Consider the following 20,285-nt stretch of genomic DNA (forward strand, 5'->3'; position numbering starts at 1 on the left):
AAATAAAACCCAAATAACACACTTAAAAGTAACATGCAATGTTATAAAAATTAAAACCCAAATAACACACTTAAAAGTACATGCAATGTTATTAAAAGGAGCCACCTATTATACCTCATCACCTCTTGACCAAAATAACCCGAACCACTATCTACTATGAACAATAAAATGTTATATCAATAGTTTTCCTAAAACCGAAACCAAATTAAAACCCCCTAAAAACGGAACACAGTATTCAAAGGAATAAAATCTCCTCACACACTACTATAAAACAGGTCGTAACAATAAACAAACAGACAAGGATGAAAATAAAAATCTAAGTATAAAATATTAAAACAGGTAGACTACATTAGTGCGTTAATAACTCCGTCTAGGCAAAACAGCAGTGGCAATCTTTGTTGTACACCCGCTTCCGAATCTCTGCAAACATTTACACGCTTCATCGGCCGTCTTTCCCAGAGACCTTGCAGACACAGCACGGACCACACAGAGCGTCAATATCGATCACCGGAACGGAACAGCGGTACCCAGCCACACCATGCGGCAGCAGCAGCGGAAAGAGAAAGCTTGGCGCTAACTGGACGGGCATTTATTTCCAGGTGGCTAAAGTGGTGATGCACGTCATGTCAGGTGACCCTTCACCTGCCGGTTACATTCGGAACTATATAAATATACACCGATGAGCCATAACATTATGACCACCTGGGCACTCTGGTGGTCATGTTATGCAGCCCCATACCAACAAACTGTGATGCACTGTGTGTTCTGACACCTTTCTCAGAACCAGCAGTTTGAGCTACAGTAAATCATCTGTTACTGACTGCTCCTGTGTACAGTGTTTGCTGCTGTAGCTTTGTCCAACGAATGCTAAAAGTTACTATTTTACTCATTACAGCAGTTATTTACCCTCTTAACATTTAAACGTAGACAGGTTCTATTTAAGCACTTGGAGCTACTTCCTCCTTTTAGCGACTTTTTCGCTAAAATGTTAAGTTTTTCACACGCTAGCTACATTATCATTAGCAGTTAGTGATAGCTTCTCCCTCTCCCTCTGCTCTGTCCTGCTCAGTGTGTCAGATGTTCAGTTATTCCTCTGCCTCCTTTAGTGTTAATGGAACCCGTATTAAGTGTAGTTTATTTACTGCGCTGGAGGCGAGGCTCAGTGAAATAGAAGCACGGCACCACACCACAGAGAAATCTTTAGCCGCTATAGTTAGCCAACCCCGAGTAGTCGGTGCGGGCCGAAGCCCACAGTTCACTACCAACAGGTTCACGTGTCCAATAGATCTCCCCACTCATCGACACACCTGCTGAGAAACCAACTCTGGTTATTGGCAGCTCGAAAGTCAGAAATGTGAATTTAGCAAAGCCAGTGGCCATAGTTAAATGTATCCCTGGGGCCAGAGTGGGCGACATTGAATCATATTCAAAACTGCCGGCTGAAGATGAGCGAAAATATAATAAGATAGTTATTCACATCGGCAGTAATGACACCCGATTACGCCACCCGGAGGTCACTAAAATTAATGTGGAGTCGGTGTGTAATTATGCAAAAACAATGTCGGATGTTTTCTCTGAACTCCTGCCCAATATGACCAGTGATGACATGTATAGCCGCATGTTGTCATTCCACCGCTGGCTGTCGAGGTAGTGTCCAGAAAACGATGTGGGCTTCGTAGATAACTGGAAGCCTTTTTTGGGGAAAACCTGGTCTAATTAGGAGAGACGGCATCCATCCCACATTGAACGGAGCAGCTCTTTTATCTAGGAATATGACTAAGTTTATTTCTAAAACCTGACAGTCCAGAGTTGGGACCAGGAAGCACAGCTGCTGTCTTACACACTTCTCTGCACTTCCATTAGAACAGTCACCCACCCTGTGAGGGACCAAGCAGTTAGGCAAGAAGAGTCACAAGGGAATTTCAAAAAGAAGGGTTTTTACTTTACCAAAAAAATCATTACCACAAAAGCTAAAAAAAAGCTAAAGTTTGGGCCCTTTAAAAGAGGTCAAACAAACAGACTGAACATAACAAACTCAAAACTACAACTTACCTCCCATAAGAGAAACAAAGGGGACTTATATACTGGCTGATCAGATCAGGTTTGACAAACAGGGGGAGACTAAAAATAACACTTGTACATAAACTACAACTTATTCCAAGGGAAACAGAAATGTGATCTTAATTAACATTAACCAAGTAAATATACTTAATAAATATAAATCAAAACTCAAATATCTTGGGAGAAAATAAAGCTACCCCCCCGGACATAACAAGTAGTGTTAGTGTCCAATTTGGCCACCTCCCCTATAAAGCTGCTCTTGTTCCATGCGCCACCCCTTTTAGACTGGAGACTGCATGCGTCCCTCTAGGGTGTTGAATCCGCAACACTGGTAAGCTCAAAAAGAAAACCGTTATAGCAAAAAAAGATAATCCAAAAGCTACTAAATAAAGTATATATGTAAAACAAACCAAGTGTCCTGTATGTTATTTAAAACTAAATAAATGTTTGCAACAAAATGTATGTGTCTGAAAAGGTATATAAACCAATCTTAAGGAAAACCAGCATGAACTAAGTGTATGAGGTTACCGCTTTCAAGATGGCTGTGTGGCCATGGCTGTGGCCATCACACACCCAAAACCCCATAGAGACTGTGTCTGCCCCCCAACCACCTAAATTATTTAAAGAAACAAAAACAAGAGGAATCAAACAAATATGAACCTAATAAAAATTAAAACAAATTCCACACAAAATAAAATAATGAAATGTGGAAATATATATATATATATATATATATATATATATATATATATATATATATATATATATATAATTAGTCTTTCTCACCTGACAAGGAAAACACTGCCAGTTCTGTTTGTTATAGTGTCTCCTGGCCTGTATTTTCTGAGTTTTAATCAAGTGTGTAAATAAACCCACCCATTGTGTTAATCACACTCTTGACCTCGTTCTATCATATGGCATTGATATTGAACATTTAATAATCTTCCCACAAAATCCTTTTCTATCTGACCATTATTTAATAAGTTTTGAATTCCTATTATTAAAAAAAAACTTCCTACAGCAGACTGACAGTGCTGTAGCTAAATTTAAGGAGAAGATTCCATCAGTGCCATTCAATGCCATGTCTGAATACAACAGTGTCCTATAATAACCTTAGTCCCTCCCAAATTGATAATCTCGTTAATAGTGCTGCAGGCTCACTGCGAACAACACTTGATTCTATTGCTCCTATAAAAAGGAAAATATTAAAACATAGTGGGCTAGCACCGTGGTACAACCACCAAACCTGCCAATTAAAGCAAAAAGCGTGGAAATCTGACAGGAAATGGCGCTCTTCAAAATTATTAGTATATCGCTCAATTTGGCAAGATAATATTAATTCAATTCAATTCAATTCAATTTTATTTGTATAGCGCCAATTCATAACAGAAGTTATCTCAGGACACTTTTCAAATAGAGTAGGTCACCTGCCAGAGAAGCCTCTTGGGCCCTCATGCAGATCAAGCAGCACCATCGCCAAGTCATTGATTTATGCCATAGAGTTCCGCACAGTAGCCGCAGATAGCGGGTGGAACACACCAGGTTTAATTTTAATTTTCAATTTTATTTGTATAGCGCCAATTCATAACAGAAGTTATCTCAGGACACTTTTCAAATAGAGCAGGTCTAGACCAAACTCCTTATAACATTATTTACAGAGACCCAACAGTACCACCATGAGCAAGCACTTGGCGACAGGGGCCTAGGAAAAACTGCCTGTTAAAAGGCAGAAACCTAGTACAGATCCTTCGGCTCTAGGTGGGTGGTCATCTGTCTCGACCAGTTGGGGACGGACAGACGGACAGATAATACTTATAATAATAAGAATAATAATAATAAGAATAATAGTATCAGTAATATTGGCAATGGCAGTCAAGCACAGGACCATGGCATGAGGCTCCACCAGGATCCATGAGAACCTGCGAGACGAGAAAGTACAAGAACTCCGGGGAAGAAGTGAAGTTAGTAACATGCATTAATTGGACATGAATGAGTGCAGAAAGAGAGAGGAAGGGAGGAGCTCAGTGCACCATGGGAAATCCCCTGATAGTCTAGGCCTATAGCAGCATAACTAAGGGATGGTTCAGGACTCACTTGATCCAGCCCTAACTATAAGCTTTATCAAAGAGGAATGTCTTAAGCCTACTCTTGAATGTGGTGAGGGTGTCTGCCTCCCGAACCACAACTGGAAGCTGGTTCCACAGGAGAGCAGCTTGGTAACTTAAGGCTCTGGCTCCTGTTCTACTTTTAGAGACTATAGGAACCACAAGTAGCCCAGCATTCAGAGAACGTAGTGTTCTAGTGGGGTAATAGGGTACTATGAGCTCTTTAAGATATGAAGGGGCCTGACCATGAAGAGCTTTATAGGTGAGGAGGAGGATTTTAAATTCTATTCTACATTTTACAGGGAGCCAATGCAGAGAAGCTAGTACAGGAGAAATGTGATCTCTTTTTCTAGTTCCTGTCAGTACTCGTGCTGCAGCGTTCTGAATTAATTGGAGCGTTTTAATGGACTTATTGGGGCAACCTGATAATAAAGAGTTGCAGTAATCCAGCCTTGAAGTAACAAATGCATAGATTAGTTTTTCTGCATCTGTCTGTGATAGTATGTGTCTAATTTTTCTAATATTACGTAAATGAAAGAAGGCAGTCCTAGAGGTCTGCTTTATGTGGGAGTTAAATGACAAATCCTGATCAAAGATAACTCCGAGATTCCTGACAGTGGTGCTAGAGGCCAAGTTAATGCCATCTAGAGTAACTATATCTTTAGACAGTGAGTCTCTAAGGTTTTTCGTTTTTTTCTGAGTTTAACATCGGAAAATTGCAGGTCATCCAGGATTTTATGTCCTTAAGACATGTTTGTAATTTAGATAATTGATTAATTTCATCAGGCTTGATCGATAGATATAACTGCGTATCATCTGCATAACAGTGAAAGTTAATGGAGTGATTCCTAATAATGTTGCCTAAAGGGAGCATATATAAAGTAAATAGTATTGGTCCAAGTACAGAACCTTGTGGAACTCCATGACTAACTGTAGTATTTATTGAAGATTCATCGTTAACATGTACAAACTGCGAGCGATCTGATAAATATGACTTAAACCAGCTTAGTGCGGTTCCTTTAATGCCAATTTGATGCTCAAGTCTCTGTAAAAGAATATCATGGTCAATGGTGTCAAATGCAGCACTAAGATTTAATAATACAAGTACAGAGACAAGTCCATTGTCAGAAGCAATCAGAAGGTCATTATTAACTTTAACCAGAGCTGTCTCTGTGCTGTGATGAACTCTAAATCCTGACTGAAAATCCTCAAATAAGCTATTGTTATGTAGAAAGTCACACAAGTGTTTAAGCGACTACTTTCTCCAGAATCTTAGAGAGGAAGGGGAGGTTAGAAATCGGTCTATAGTTGGCTAAAACCCCTGGGTCAAGAGTGGGCTTTTTAAGAAGGGGTTTAATTACAGATACTTTAAAGGACTGTGGTACATATCCTGATAATAAAGAAAGATTAATCATATCCAGTAAAGAAGTGCCAATTAAGGGAACAACTTCTTTAAGCAGCGTAGTTGGGATCGGGTCTAATAGACAGGTTGATGGCTTCGATGAAGAAATGATTGAAGTTAACTGATGAAGATCGATAGCAGAAAAACAGTCTAAATATATATCTAAGTTTAGCAAAAGTCCCTGACCTTGGAGAGCCACTGATAGCTGTTGATGGCAGCTGGTGATTAATTTTCTCTCTAATAGTAATAATTTTATTATAGAAGAAGCTCATGAAGTCATTGCTACTTAAGTTTATGGGGATATGTGGCTCAATAGAGTTGTCAGCCTGGCTACAGTGCTGAAGAGGAACCTAGGGTTATTCGTATTTTCTTCTATTAGTGCTGAGTAATAGGCTCCTCTGGCATTACGGAGGGCCTTTCTATAAATTTTAAGATTATCTTGCCAAATTGAGTGATATTCTGATAATTTGGAAGAGCGCCATTTCCTTTCAGATTTTCTTGCTATTTGTTTTAACTGGTGGGTTTGATGGTTGCACCACGGTGCTAGTCTCCTATGTTTTAATAATTTCCTTTTTATAGGAGCGATAGAGTCTAATGTCGATCGTAGTGAGCCTGCAGCACTATCGACAAGATTATCAATTTCAGAGGAACTAAAGTTGTTATAGGAAGAAATTCAGACATGGCATTGAATTAAACACTGATGGAATCTCCTCCTTAAATTTAGCTACAGCACTGTCAGATAGACATCTGCTGTAGGAAGTTTTGCCTAATGGCTTATAATCTAATAATATTAATTCAAAAGTTAGTAAATAATGGTCAGATAGAAAAGGATTATGTAGGAAGACTATTAAATGTTCAATATCAATGCCATATGATAGAACAAGGTCAAGAGTGTGATTAAAACAATGAGTTGGTTTATTTACACTCTGACAGAAGCCAATTGAGTCTATTAATAATATAAATGCGTTACTAAGATTTTCAACATCCACATGAATATTAAAATCACCTACAATAATTACTTTATCTGATGTAAGGACTAAACTTGATAAAAACTCTGAGAATTCAGATATAAAATCAGAGTATGGTCCAGGAGCGCCGTACACTATAACAAACAGAATTGGCTGCAGTGTTTTCCAGGATGGGTGAGAGAGACTAAGAACGAGGCTTTCAAATTAATTATAATTTAGTTTAGGTTTAGGGTCCATTAAAACGCTCAAATCATATATGGCTGCTACTCCACCTCCTCGGCCAGTGCCTAATATGATATTGATTTACTTTGTCTTACTGAGCCCTGGTTGTCCCAGGAGGAGTATGTTAGCCTAAATTAATATGACTGGGGGGGGTTCATTTAGGTTAACATACTCCTCATGGGAAAACCAGGGCTCAGTAAGACAAAGTAAATCAATTTCATAATCTGATATCAATTAATTCACTAAAACAGCTTTAGAAGACAGAGACCTGATATTTAACAGTCCACTGAGGAGTTAGTTTTAATTTTTATTAGGTTTTTATGTTTAACTCCTTGTTTTTATTTCTTTAAATAATTTAGGTGGTCGGGGGACAGACAAAGTCTCTATGGGGTTTTGGGTGGTTGACTGTTCTAATGGAAGCGTGTAAGACAGCAGCTCTGCTTCCTGGTCCCAACTCTGGACTGTCAGGTTTTAGAAATAAACTTCATCATATTTCTAGATAAGAGAGCCACTCAGACCAGGTTTTCCCCAAAAAGGGAAAATCGATTACAAAACGTGAATCAGTTTGTGGTGAACTGTGGGCTTCTGCGGTTTGTGGCTATGCTTCTCCCGGAAAGTCCAGCCTCCCTGGCTTCCCGGCTGCTCGGGATCTACTGGGGGACGGCTAACAGAAGCTACCTTCGGTCGGCCCGCACCGACTACTGGGGGCTGGCTAACTATAGCAGCTAAAGATAATTCTGTGGTGCGGTACTGTTCCTATAGTTCACTTTAATAGATGCTTTTATGAATGGACTCTCAGAACCCATCAAAGATCATTTAGTTCCTTTGGAGCTCCCCCGGGATCTTGAAGCCATCATACCAATGTCAATTCGTGTGGATAACAGACAGCAATTTCTACAGCTATTCAACCTCCAACGACCTCTTCGTTCTCCACATCGACAGGATCCGGGAAGACGGAGCCATCACAAGGATCAGAGGAGCCGATGCAGCTGGGGAGAACCAAGATCTCTCCAGAGGAGAGACAACGTCGTCTGCAGGGGGGCTGCTGCTGTGGACAGCTGGGTCACCAACTTGCTCCCTCTCCGGGTAAAGATCGAGCTCACCAGCCAAGAGGAGGGGGCTGGTGAGCAGGTTTGTCTCTGCCTTCCCTCCTGGATCACTTACCCAGGTAAAACTCTCCATAAATGATCAGACTCTTACTCAGGGGGCTTTAATTGACTCCGGGGCAGACGAGAGTCTCATGAACTTGAATCTAGCATCCACTGATTTTGGGCTATCCGTGGTTTAAACATAATCCTCACATAGACTGGCGCTCCGGCAAAATTAAGGGGTGGGGAGAGGACTGAACATTCATGTAAAGTGAACTGTGTGGCTAACAATAACTTCAGAGGTTCTGAGGACGGAACTCAGCGTTGACAATGACTCCGACTACCCCGACTTGACAAAAGTACCTTTTTGTTATCATGACTTAAAAGAAGCTTTCAATAAGACAAAAGCCATGTCACTTCCTCCCCATCGACCTTACGACTGTGCCATTGACCTGCTACCCGGCGCACCCATCCCCACGGGCGCCTCTCATCCATCTCTGGGCCAGAAAGAGCAGCCATGGACGAATACATCACCTCCTCACTAAAGGCTGGAATAATCCGTCTGTCCTCCTCTCCAGCTGGTGCAGGTTTCTTTTTTGTGGGGAAGGATGGTTCACTGTGGCCATGTACTGACTACAGTCCTTTAAACGACATAACGGTTAAGAACCGGTACCCTCTCCCATTAACCTCATCTGCTTTTGAACTGCTCCAAAAAGCCAAAGTTTTCACTAAACTAGATCTTAGAAAAGCTTACCATCTCATCAGAATAAGGGAAGGAGATGAGTGGAAGACAGGATTTAACACCCCAACTGGACATTATTCCAATATCCAATTCATAACAGAAGTTATCTCAGGACACTTTTCAAATAGAGCAGGTCTAGACCGAACTCTTTAACATTAATTACAGAGACCCAACAGTACCACCATGAGCAAGCACTTGGCGACAAGGGCAAGGAAAAACTGCCTGTTAAAAGGCAGAAACCTAGGACAGATCCTCCGGCTCTAGGTGGGTGGTCGTCTGTCTCGACCAGTTGGGGTGAGAGAGAGAGAGAGAGAGAGAGAGAGAGAGAGAGTATTTGGTCATGCCTTTTGTACTATGCAATGCCCCTGGGGTGTTTCAGACATTGGTTAATGATGTGTTGCGGCAGTTTTTGAATGTCTTTGTGTTTGTGTACCTGGACGATATCTTGATTTTCTCCCCAGATATTAAGACTCATGCCATCCATGTTCGACAAATCCTTCTGAAGCTATTGGAAAATCAACTATACATCAAGGCTGAGAAATGTGAGTTCCACGCAACCACTGTCAGTTTCCTGGGCTACATCATCTCAGCAAACCAGGTGCAGATGGACCCGGCTAAGGTCAGTGTTGTGGCCAATTGGCCAACTCTGGACAGCCGGGAAAAGGTACAGCAGTTCCTGGGGCTTGTCAACTTTTACAGGAAGTTTATTCGTAACTTCTGTTCTGTAGCAGCACCCTTGCATGCACTCACCTCTTCCAAGGTACCTTTTCAATGGACCCCCCCAGGCTGAAAAGACTGGAGTCGGCCGTAGGGGGGGTACTGCTGTGTCTCATCAAATTTGGTAAGTGTTCTCATGTTAGTCCTTCCTGTTTTATTTTGTAGTCACCTTTTCCCCCACTGTTCAACCCTGACTTCCTCCCTTTGTGTGTTTTCCCGCCTTTGTAATTGTCTGCCCCACCCCTGATTGCTTTCACCTTTTCCACTCTCACAACGTATAAATAATCCTTGTCTCCCTTTTGTTTTTGTCAGTTCTTCTTGTTCCTCGTCAGTGAGTATTGTCAAGTATTGTAATGTAAAGTTTTTTCCATGTACCTATCACAGTTAGACTTTTTGTTTGTATTTTTGAAATCCTCGTAGAGAGTCACTTTTGTTTGTATTTTTGAAATCCTCGTAGAGAGTGCCTTTTGTTGAGAAAATAAATATCTTTTTTTTCCAACTTCGTCCGTGCCTGAGTTGTGCATTTGGGTCCACCTGTATAGTGTCAGAGGTCGTGACACTGAAAGAGCTCATAGTACCCTACTACCCCACTAGAACACTCCACAGGAGCCAGAGCCTTCAGCTACCAAGCTCCTCTTCTGTGGAACCAGCTTCCAGTTTTGGTTCGGGATAGAGATGGGATTTATGGCTCTTTGAAGGGAGCCAGATCTTGAGGAACCGTTCCTTTCAAAGAGCCATTCAAAAGTCTGGCTCATTTTTATATTTATTTATTTTTACAAAGCTAGCTTAGGGGTAACCCATTTTATCTGGGAAATAATCACTGGGAGGAACGATAGGGTAAGGGTTGGATCAGAATCATTCAAAATTGAAATTCATTTTTTTGAAATATTGATTATAATTAACATTTTTCATATTATGTTACACTCTACTTTGTCAGCTTCGGACAACTCAGATGACGTCATGCAAAATATGCATATCAAATTAGCACCCCACATGTACTCTGCTGCGCTCCTCCCCTTGTTGTGCATGCTCTCCGTCTCAATGGAGTAGCAAAGGAGGAGCTTGTGTGCGCATGCTGTGTGAGTGACAGCGATTTTTTTCTTTAAAAAAAAAGAACGAAAAAAAAGAGAACTACTCTCAACTGCGACTCGGTTCCCATCGTTCATGTTAAAGAGCCGTTCAATTCGGTTCGTTCATGAATGTCACAACTCTAGTTCAGGAGGCAGACACCCTCTCCACATTTTAAGAGTAGGCTTAAGATGTTCCTCTTTGATAAAGCTTATAGTTAGGGCTGGCTCAGGTGAGTCCTGAACCATCCCTTAGTTATGCTGCTATAGGCTTAGACCAGTGGTTCTCAACCGGTGGGGCGCGCCCCCGGACACTCTCCCAGGGGGGCGCGAGTAGGCTACAGGATGGGAGGAAAAAAAATCTGATGTTACTGGAGACTTTTGTGGTGTTTGGAGACTGACGTGAAAGCACGTATCACTCTGCAGTTACTGTGCTCAACGAGCAGCGGGTGCTGCCGTGAGCCCCTCCCCGGTCCAAAGCACTCACAGGCGGTCAGTCTCTGTAACCTTGCGCAGCAGCCTGCAGTCAGAGCAGAGAGGAGACACACACCACTCCGCGTCCAGGCTGCAAATGAATCGCGCATGCGCATGGCCGCCGCCGTTCCTGCCCTGGCTCACAGAGCGGGGTTTAAATGTAAATGTTTCTTCACTCACTCTGCACTCTCACACAAAAAATACAACACTGCGCGTAGCTCCATTCATTCTAGTCTAGTCTCTTGCCAAGTTCGCTTGTGCCAGCTATCTACTCTATCTATTATCAATCTCTATAATTTTCTTATACTCCAAAACCCAAACTGTTTATTTTTTAACTGCTAGGCAGTGCACTTAGCTAACTACCCCTCTGCCTTTTTCACCGTGTTGCAACACACACACACACACACACTCACTCACTCACTCACTCACTGACTGACAAGGGACTACAATCGTCAAGTCTTAAAATAAAATCTGCATTGCCTGTAAAATCTTTTTTTTTTTTTTTTTAATTTTTTTTTGTTTGTATTAAAGATCGTGCCTAAGTCCCAACTGATTAGCCCCCGATACTAGTCTCTCAACATAGTCACACACACACACACACACACACACACACACATCGTTACATCATAGCCTAAACTTGATTGAAATCACAACTAATCCACATCCAAATTATTTCAAAACCAACAAAAATGGAGAGATTTCTAGTGAGGACCAACAAGGCAACCGACGCACCACCAGCTGCAAAAAAGCTTCGAAGGTACGATGAAGCATACCTGCAGTTTGGGTTTACAGTCACGGCTGATCTGAGACCTCAGTGTGTCGTGTGTGCCGAGGTGCTGGCAAACGACAGCATGAAGCCCTGTAAACTAAAAAGGCACCTCGAAACAAAGCATGCTGGCATTAAGGATAAACCGGCTGAATATTTTAAAAGAAAGCTTGATGGCCTCCAACAGCAACAGGCAACCATGTCAGCGCACAGCACTGTGTCTAAACAGTGTTTGGAGGCATCGTATGTAGTGGCCAAAAGAATAGCCAAACTGGGTAAACCGCATACAATTGCCGAGACTCTCATTTTTGACACAGTCGCTAGGAGAATTTCAGACATGTCTAATGATATCAGAGAGCAACTGATTTCATTCATAAAAAAGAGTCCTTACTACGCGCTGCAGCTGGACAAATCCACTGATATTGCTGGGCAGGCACAGCTCCTCACCTATGTCAGGTATCTGTGGGACAAGACGATTGAGGAGGATGTCCTGTTTTGCCGGCCTCTTCAGTCGCACACTACAGGAGAAGCCATCTTCAATGTCCTTGATGTTTTTATCCGTGAAAATGGTTTGGCTTGGGACCGATGCGTTGGCCAATGCACGGATGGTGCGCGGGCAATGACGGGCCGTGAGCGCGGCCTAGCTGCTCGCGTTCAGCAAGTAGCTCCACTTGTGAAATGGACACATTGCATGGTCCATCGCGAAGCACTAGCTGCTAAAAAAATGCCGGTTCTCTTTGACTCCGTACTGAACCAATCCGTGAAAATGATAAATCTCATCAAATCATGGCCGCTAAACTCTCGCTTGTTTGGGGTCTTCTGCCAGGAGATGGGGTCAGGGCACGAACAGCTGCTTCTGCACACTGAAGTTCGCTGGCTCTCCAGGGGGCGGGTGTTACAGCGGTTGTATGAGCTGCGAGAGGAGGTGAAGTGGTTTTTGACAGAAATCAAATCAGATCTGGCAAAGCATCTGGATGACACTATGTGGCTATCTGTCCTATTTGGTCGATATATTTGACCGCTTGAATAGCCTCAACCTGTCTTTGCAAGGCCGCGAAACTCATATTTTGCTCCTTGCAGACAGAGTGGACGCCTTCATCAGTCAAGGGAACTGCGACATGTTCCCCAGCCTTGCAGACTTTATCACGGATGCAGGCACGTCACACGATTTCTCCTCTCTATTTCAATCAGCGTCTGAGCACCTGTCAGAAATTAGAACACAATTTGCGACGTACTTTAAGGAGGATTATCGCTCTTTTGCGTGGGTTCGAGATCCATTTGTGTGCACAGCAAACTGTCAATCGATATGCAGGAACAGCTCATTGAGCTGAAGAGTGACAGTAGGCTGAAGGAAGTCTTTACCTCCTGCCCTCTTTCGTCATTCTGGGCAGCACTGATGCAGGAATACCCTCAACTCTGTGACGTCGCCTTGAAGATTCTCCTCCCTTTCGCGTCGACATATTTGTGTGAGGCAGGATTCTCAAAAATGACTGCACTCAAAACAAAGTACCGCAATCGTGCACAAATCGAGGATGATTTGAGGCTATGTTTATCAGAGGATCTTTGCAAGGCAAAGCAGGCTCAGGTCTCACATTAACATCGCCTACCTGCAAGCTTCTGTCAAAAATGCAGATGATATGCCTACTATTAGGCCTAGTAATAATACTACTAAACACACACTAATAAAGAATAAATTCATATCAGAGGCCTGGTGCCAATTCCCAATTATAGCAATAGCCTAGTAATGATAATAGGCCTACTGATGATAATAATAATAATAATAATAATAATAATAATAATAAATAAAGCATGTAACCTCATATAATTATATAGCAATAGCCTAGTAATGATAATAGGCCTACTTATGATAATAATAATACTAATAATAACAATAAAGCATGTAAATTCATATAATTATATAGCAATAGCCTAGTCATGATAATAGGCCTACTACTACTCATAATAACAATAATAATAATAATAATAATAATAATAATAATAATGCCTGCAAGCTCACATTAGAAGTCTGGTGCTACTGCCAATTATAACAATAGCCTAGTAATGATAATAGGCCTATACCTACTGCTACTGATGATAATAATAATAATAATAATAATAATAATAATAATAATGTGGCCCTAAAAATAATAGCCTAGCCTAGGGCTATCTATCTATCTATCTATCTATCTATCTATCTATCTATCTATCTATGCAAGGTGGTGTAGTGGGGGTGGCGCCGGGAAGGGGGGGCCCAACTGCAATGAACCAGCTTTGGGGGGGCCCAGCTTGCAAAAGGTTGAGAACCCCTGGCTTAGACTATTGGGGGATTTCCCATGATGCACTGAGCTCCTCTCATCCTCTCCCTCTCTTTCTGCACTCATTCATGTCCTTATAATGCATGTTACTAACTTCACTTCTTCCCCGGAGTTCTTGTGCTTGCCCGTTTCGCAGGTTCTCATGGATCCTGATGGTGCCTTCTGCCAGGGTCCTGCTTGACTCTCACTGCTAATATTACTGTTGTTGTTATTATTATTATTATTATTATTATTATTATTATTATTAGGGACCGAGCCAGCAACCGCTGGGAGGCCCTATTGTATCTCTAGAAATTATCATGATTTTTCTGCCTCTTCTACTGCATATTTGGAGGCCGCAGCACGCTCGAAAGGTCATTGAAATTTGCACAAAATTCAAATGTTCAAATGGCTATGGAATCAACCCCAGGACGCATAAGGCCGACATGTACGAAAATCGGTATGCATGTGTATCGTGATAAATAAAAAGCAGAAAAGCCTCTTGGAACCGTACCCCAAACTAAACAGAAAGTCGGCCATTTTGGATTTCGTAGTCATTTTGGGTGATTTTCACAATTGCATTTTAACGGACTCTTCCTAGGGAATTTATCGGATCGACTTCAGATTTGGACACACCCATCTAAAGACATTCACGATTAAGATTTGTGCTATTTATGACATTCCGTCAAACAGCGTGCACGTGGTGTGGCGTCCCGTGGCGTCCAATTTCAAACCTTCGCCATGAAAGAGTGATTTCATGGTTTACTGCTGGTGATTATATATAATTATGTAATTTAGAGTGAAAAACGTAACTTCGTTACTTTCCAGGATGTTTGGTGGGTCAGGATCTCAATCACTACACATTAGGGCACACGTGGCTATGGTGGCTATGGTAATGCTAGCGGAATTCTAAATAATTTATGAAATAATTTATTAACTGTATCTTTGTAGTCCAAACAAAGCTGACGTTGCACGCCCTCTCTCTCTCTCTCTAGACCTGCTCTATTTGAAAAGTGTCCTGAGATAACTTCTGTTATGAATTGGAGCTATACAAATAAAATTTATTTTTTTAATTTTAATAATTTAATTGAAAAGTTACCTGTCATAATGGTATGGCTGCTTGGTGTAAATGCAATGGACGCTGACGTAAACAAACAATTGTATGAAAGATGAAGGAAACACTCTAATAAAGTAATGAAAAAAGAGACCAGTTACCGTTCTGGGAGAAATCCTCTAGTCCAACAAAGAGAATGGAGGGTGGGAAGGAAGAAAGGAAGGGCAGAGAAAGAGGCCAACAGAGCCAAAAGATAATGACTGATGTGTGGTGGAGGTCTCCTGTCTTATTTTCTGGAACATTAAACATGTCAGGAATGTCTCTGAAAGTCTTTCACAAAGTGTGTGTAAAAAAAAATGTGTTTGTATTCACGTGTGTTGTGCGTGGTCAATGGGATTTGCTTGGACATGTTAGAGTGTGTGTGTGTGTGTGTGTGTGTGTGTGTGTGTGTTGGGTGTGTTGAGATGTGGATGGATCAGACTGGTCGGAGTCTCAGCGTCAGAGCAGCAGTGACTTCATTAAACAAACCTGATGGTCTGAATTTGTTTTCTGTAGCCGCACTCTCCCCACTCCACCTGCTGTCTGGGAATGTTCACCAGCTGTGGGAACACACACAAAAGTCATGCATGTCAGACTTGTCATAATAAATCAAAATGGTCGGTACATTTACAGTCACAAGTACATTATTTCCTGAATCTTAGTGATCAGAGATAGAGAGATTAGTGATTGTGTATACATTTTAAAGACCCCTCCAGACTTGAATTAAGACACATACACAAATAGCCTGTTTGGAACAATAATGTGTGTCTGATATGTTTTATCTGCTGGCAGTATACTCTGGCAGTCACAGGTAAAAGCCTGCATTGTGACAGTGTTGTCTTCTCAGCCCTGCTTGTGTATTCAGTGGGCAGTTGCCTGAAAAGCAGTAAAAACAAACACATTCCTGTGCAGTTGTAACAGGTGTGTGCAGCTACTAGTAGCTTGGTTGGAAGGCCAGAGCCTACACAGCAGCACTTTTACTTATAAACACTGGTAGCAGCCTGTGTGTTTTCCATCAGGAGGCTGTGACCGAACAGGAGACATTGGCTCTTTGATCCCAGTGCCGTCCCACCTCTCACTGCTCTCAGGGTTTATGTGAACATAATGTTCACACAAATCCTCACTAGTTCATTTTGAATGGACTTACTTCAGATTATAAAGTTGAGTGTGTGGTTTAGAGCTTTGACACAGAAAGCTACTTACACAGTGCAGTATCAAACAGAAGCAGAATGTAAAAGTAAACACAATTCTCTAGTCGGAAAACCAGAAAAAGAGGGCGCAACAAGATAATGGAATCAAAAGAATAGCAGTTAAATTTCAAATGGCGAAAAACTATTGAGAAAACAGATTGGAAATATGACATCTCGTTTTTTTTCATGTATGTGAAGAAGGTTCCATCAGATCTGTGTGGAGCAGTGGCAGACTCAGGCTGTTTGAGGGACAGGGGCACGAGCATGCAGAATTTTGATGCATTTATGGTGAAACAGCTAACTCAGGGTTGCTAGCTCAGATGGTAAATGATAAATGGACCAGTACTTGTATAGCACCTTTCTACTACACTCAAAGCACTTTTACACTACGTGCCACATTCACCCTTTCACACAAAGGGCAAAGTCCATTGAACAGAAACTAACATTCATACACATTCACACATGCATGGCATCGGGAGCAATTTGGGGTTCAGTATCTTGCTCAAGGATACTTCAACATGTGGCACCAGGAGCCGGGGATCGAACCCACAACCTTCCGATTAAGGAACGACCCGCTCTGCCTCTGAGCCACAGCCACCTCCAAGGCGAGATAACTTCATAAAGTTATGCATTTTTGAGCAGTAGTGCTTATTCTTTACTGAATCCACTCATGAAAAAGTGAAAAACTATATGATGCCTTTTCCATCCTAGGAAAAAAAAACTGCTTGCAGAAGACTACTGAATGATGAACATCAGAGGGGATTTAGAAGTGTGTATATAAAGTGCCAGTGTCATGCATCTGATGCATTCACACCTTCTACTTTGGGATGCCTTTATTTGATAATGAAATATCTTCATGGCAAATGAAACCAAAAAAAAACACTAAAACCACCTAACAGCTGTATAGTTTTGGATCACACTGCTCGAGTGGGGGAGCCCAGATAGCTCAGTGGGTAGAGCTGACGACACAGGTACCGAAGCTGAGTCCTTGCTGCAGTGGCCCAGGGTCTGAATCCAACTTGTGGCCTTTTGCTGTGTGTCATCCCCTATCTATACCCCCCTTTCCTGTCTGTCTCCAGCTGTCACTATAATAAGGTCAATAAAAGCCCCCCCCAAAAAAGGTAGAGTGAGTATCAATGATCATAACCTTCACTACATTATGACATTATAGAAGCAAAAGATTAGTTCTTGACAAGTGTCGCCAAGGTTTGACCCAGACATGTGTTCCAACATCACCACTGAGGAATGTATACGGGTGCCACAGGCCTAATCACTGCCCACTCTATGTGGTATGGAAGGGCTTACACTCCCATTACAGGATATGTGTGTGTCTGGCTTTGATTTCCCTCTGTGTGTACGTCTGTGTTTGGTATTATTGCCAACTGCCAACCCATTCTTGCTGTCTTGTGTGAGGCATGACTAATAACACACACAAACACACGTTCTCACACACTAATACCACTTTTAGAACGAGGCCATCCATGCACATCAAACTCTATGATATGTATTGCTATAGTAAAATACCATTACATATTGTGATGCTGTAGAGCAAACAACAACAAAAAACAATAACAGACTCATTTAAATAGACTACAGAACATAATTAAACACACACACTCACACACACACACACATTTTGATGTAAGCAGGGTATATATAATTGGTTTGCGTTGCAAGCATTTTTATTTATGCTTACATTGCTAAATGTTACAACATGTATAATTACACCAGCACTGCCATGTTGATTCTGAAACACCACTATAATTATGGTAAACAAATGACACCACCTCAGACATAAACTACAGTCTTTACATGACTTTTTACAGTGACACTAACTTTGGAGATGAATCTGTTGGAAAGCTTTAAGATGCAAAACAGAAAGACTGCCCTGTTGTGGCAGATCTAAGACAAACGGAACTTTTTCTTCTAATAAATTATGCTACTCTAGAAAACAGGAAGTTACCATCCTTATGGTGTGTTCACACAGAAAGTGAAGCAATAGCAGACAGGTTGAGAAGTGAGTGTGAAGACAAATCCTATTTTCAATCCCAAAAGTTAAAGGAATTAACTTTGTCTCAGTCTCTGCATGCAACACTTTTGGCTCAAAGTTGAATATTATCAACTCAACAACAGCCAATCAAATCAAGCAAGAGGCGGCCTTCCTGTTTTGATACCATTTACTATATAGACATGCTATATACATAGACGCCATATTGGCTAGGTGATAACTGAGGTTACCACCTCTTTAAAATTAAGATAGAGTTTACTCATCTAGAGCTCGACGTCTGCTTCAATAAATTTTTTCTGGTAATCATACTTGATCGCACACGCTGTCTTGTTCCACGCCAGCTGTTTTTTCCCCCGTTGCTCTTTGCTGCGCCTGTAGCAATGGGTCTCTGTGTGAATGGCCCATAATATGAGTAAATGTTAGTGTGAATGCTTAGCCTACATGTTTAGAGCCTGTATGTGTCGGGACTGTGAGACTGGCGACCTGTCCAGGTATACCCAACCTCTTAAAAGTATGTTACATTCTTTCTATATATTACAGATAATACAGTATATCATACAACCTTTAATTTAGGCCACTGTGTGTGAAAATTACTGTTTCATTATCTGCTGTTTTATCAAAGGGGATAACTTACAAGGTAAAACAGAGGCGGAGGTGGAATATGCAAAAAAGATTGGATTAATCCCTTTTGAAATGAGAAAAAAATAAAGATAGAAAAATAAACTATTTTCATTGTTCATTGTCACTGCTCATAGAACAGGAACCAATCAACATTGACTGAGGTGTGTGATCAGCATCCACATACCTCAGTCTCCTTGTCACTTTTCCATGGTAGTATTTAGTATACTAATACTTTAGTATTAATAGTAGCTCTATTCTCTGCAGGTTGTTACAGTTTGTAAGTTAATGTAAATTGTTATATTAGTCTCATATGAACAATACGTGTTGCAAATGACTAAACATGTAAATCCCATCATCACCATGGTAACCACATTTCATCAACTTCAGTGCAGCTGTTTCAGCTTGTTACATATGAGTCATAAGTGAGTATTTTCAGGTCCTATGTTGTTTTCCCTGACTGAGTGCTAAGGCTGCTCTCCAATTCAATCTTTCCCTTGGTCGATGCCATGTTTGCAGAGAGCTTGTGCAGGCCGCCACAGGTGGTGGTACAGCTCTCACCTGCAGAACAAGAAATAGAAGAGCAAACCGGGATTGAGGATGTGCTTGTTAACAATCAAAGGTAGACCTCTAGAACCAGTGTCACTCCAATCAACCTGCCCATGTAAACATCATCCCAGACCACAGTCCTCACCTGCAACATGCTGTAATGGGCACTCTGGAACAACAAGGCCACTAGATGGTTGCACAGAACCTTGCCTGCTGTACAGCTGCATGAGGTTTCTTGAAGTTCGACTGCATAACCATACGAACATCTGAGCTGACGCCAAACTGATGTTAGCATAAGCTAACCTACCTAGCTAATGTAATGTTATGTTAGCTAGCGTTAGCTAGCTAGATAGCTAGAAGCCACTCACCTTCGTAGTCGTAGATGAAGTTCTCGAAAAAGAAACTGTATCCCTTGTCCACTTTGGAGCGGGCTGTGATGAATGTTGTTCAGTTAGTCGATGTACGTCAGAAAAAGTTATTTTGGGTAAATTTACCAGGGATGCAGTATAAGTAAACTTAGGATCGTCCATCATGGGTTCGCCAGAGTGATGAGTGATTCACCGGAAGTGGCAGTGCACAAAGATCACTGAATGCGGAAGTACCACGTATCAGCATGATAATGGCCTATGAAGAAGTGTCTTAAACATGCATTCCAAAAAACCATTGATACCATGCAGTCTAATGGCAAAATTAGCCTACTCAGCAGCATCACATATTTGCGATTGGCCCCAGTCCAAATATTTTTTTTCTACCCTCCATTCCCTGTCAAAAAAGCACACTTGTGTACACACGGCATATAGACACACAATGACTCCATGCAATGGTAAACCTACAGCCTTTGATCAGCAGACGAATACTCAATCTAGTAACGTAAATCTAACAGCCTACCCTGGACTCCAACCACAACAGCCTGCTGTGTCT

General features: G+C 41.6%; 1 protein-coding gene across 1 annotated transcript in view; it reads right to left on the reverse strand.

Moving 5' to 3' along the window:
* LOC127350821 (uncharacterized) overlaps positions 1 to 20,285 on the reverse strand; it is a 123,310-nt gene that overhangs the window by 16,119 nt on the left and 86,906 nt on the right. The gene's annotated exons all lie outside the window — the stretch shown is intronic.

The sequence above is a fragment of the Dicentrarchus labrax genome, unplaced genomic scaffold (genome assembly GCF_905237075.1).
Source record: "Dicentrarchus labrax unplaced genomic scaffold, dlabrax2021, whole genome shotgun sequence".
Classification (NCBI taxonomy): Eukaryota; Metazoa; Chordata; class Actinopteri; family Moronidae; genus Dicentrarchus; species Dicentrarchus labrax.